A 2,729-nucleotide genomic window follows, 5' to 3' on the forward strand; every position below is an offset into this window, starting at 1 on the left:
ATGACCCGTGCCTCAGAAATCTAGGCTTCTCAAGGGTGATGCATAATGAATCTTTCACCCTCAGTGACAAGACACGTTGCATTGATTTGTCAAGGCATTCCCTTTGCTACATTTTAAACTATATATTATGCTGTAATTTATTGCCGGGCCACTCTTTATTCATGCACAGATGGCTCCATGCATTTTGCATCTTATTTATAGATTTACTGATAACAGTAATCCAGCAGCATGCCAGAATGCAAGATAAATACAGCTGAATATAATTTGAGAAAATATTAGGTGCTTTTAAAACTTTGAGATTTGCATCTTCCTTCTGTCTCATCGTGTAATTTGTCATTTGGGGCAACAGAGCTTTCCAATAATGCGAAATTTCATGTATCTTCAAAGAGAGAAAATGCCAATATTTGCCTTCTTCAGTGCTTCATGTCACAAAGCAAAATATGAAAAGCATGTATTTTGCTGAGCTCCATAATCCCCAATTTGAGTGAAAATGGACATACTACTTTTACAAAAAAATACACAATTAGAATAATTATTACCTGCTAATAAACTAATCCTGCATTCAAATCTAATGATGCCATATCAAAACAAATACAACAAATATTTTAGAGACTATCTCAGAATATCATGGTTTATTATTTTATATTTACCAATTTGACTTCAAGTACCTGGTAAATACAATCTTCTTAGGATATAAAATGTGAATAAGTTAGAAACTCCTGCCAATGACTCTTCCAAATTTCCTATGTTGTCTAAATATCAGAAAAGGGAGGAAACTCAGTTTCCATTTTACACATTTCACATTTAGGTCTCCGCATCATATGGGCATCACTTACCAAATAGGAATTCAGAATGGAGGGAACATTTTGTAATTGTTCCTTGTTATGACAGTGATCCCACAGCAAAGAACAAGCCACAAGGGCAGGTTTCACATTTACAATTAAATTGAGCATAATGGCACAATTCACTGGAAATGAGAGTTCGTATAGAATTGTTGCTTCCTGCTGAGATAATCTTTGCTAACAGATTTCCTTTCCCATTAAATTATATTCAGGGATTATTATTTCTGACCCCTCAGCAGAATGAGTGGAATACAATTGCTGTCTGCTATTGTCTCCTGGTCACCTCCCACATGCCATGAAAATGTGATTTAGTGACTACATAACGCACATAGGTAGATTCTGGTTCTTTTGTAATTTGCAGCTATTGAGAATGTTCATCACCACAGGAAGTATCAAAGCAGCACCAGAAAGAGCGAGCTCATAAAGGTTGTTCTTTGTTCTTATCAATTGAGAAAATAGCCTGGTTCATGTAAGAATATGGCTTTAAATCCAAAGCCTTTTTTGGCTCTGCAGACTAAAAATTTCATGCCAGAATGAATTTATTCCAGCCAGTGAGAGCCTCAGAACTGTGCAAGTTGCTTGAAGAGTCTACTGTGAGTCTCTAGCACAGCACATACTTGAGGTACTGCTTCCCTCCATGTCATACTGTCACCACTGGGATCAGCAGGACTGAAATTTGGTCTGCTGGGAAAGATTGTCTGTGAAAGGATACTTTTCCTCTGGAAAACATTTTCCAGAGTCTCAAGGCAGTACAAAGTTGTTGGCTCTCAGGTATGCTTCAGTCCTATTTCAGGAGATATTGGTAGATGATGAAAGTGATTTCCTTAGTGTTTTGAAGATACATCCCTGTTGCTTAGAATCTTGGTGGGTTTTTTTGTTTTGGGGTGGTTTGTTCCCCCCCTCGCCCCCCCCCAGGGTCTGAAATCTTGGTCTTTAAACAGCTTAAGTGAGTCAGGATGAAAACCAACTACACAAAGAGTCTAGAAAAATGTCTGGGACTTTCTCCCACAGTTTCCACCGTCTTTGTACCTGATCTTGGGCTGCTCATTTATCTTCTCTATGCTGCTTTTGTAACAACAAAATGAGTTATCTTCCATAATTCTGAGACACAAATATATCCTCCTGTATCTCCAGGTTTGTCTGCTGAAAAGTTGCCACCCACAGCACCTACCCTTGAGGGGCTTATTACTACCTCTTTTCTGGGGCTGCCCCAACAGATTTGCTGACCAAAAGCTGTTTTTTGAGGTTTTCATGTAATTGTTCTCTTTTAGTCCCCTAAATCAATGTCCCTTCAGTCTGTGCTCACTGGTGACACTCATCTATGTTAGTTTAAAATAATTTAGGCTGTTTGATTAGAAAAATTAGGAAGTAACCACATGAATGTCTCAAAAGGGGATGTCTGTAGCTCCCCCCGTCCCCTCCAAAAAAAGAAGCAGCTGAAAGTGGAAACCTCAGATGGCAAAACTCGAGCAGGGAGATGTGTTCACTGATTTTAATCATTAATATCTTTTAGTTCATTGGAAGGAAGGAGTGGGTACTAAAGGTTATTATTTAGATAAATGATCCAAAAGACAAGCATAAAAAAGACAGATATGCTGAGTGAAAGCAGAAACCCATTTCCCCAATCCATTAGCATTTTTAGTTTTAAACTATAAGGAGATTATCTAATACATGACACTGAAAAAATGCAATCTCATTACTTTATTGTTATTAAAAGGAAAAGGTAGGTTGCAACTAAAATGAGCTTTTAAATTAGTGTTTTGTGCACATCACAGTTTAAAAAAAACAATTGTAAATCAAAATAGTACCATTGATCAAAGTCTCACATTACAGCACTTTGCATTTCCTGCATGAAATTCATATAATCAAAGCTTCTGTGCCAAGAAA

This window comes from Chiroxiphia lanceolata, chromosome 1 (assembly GCF_009829145.1).
Source record: "Chiroxiphia lanceolata isolate bChiLan1 chromosome 1, bChiLan1.pri, whole genome shotgun sequence".
Lineage (NCBI taxonomy): Eukaryota > Metazoa > Chordata > Aves > Passeriformes > Pipridae > Chiroxiphia > Chiroxiphia lanceolata.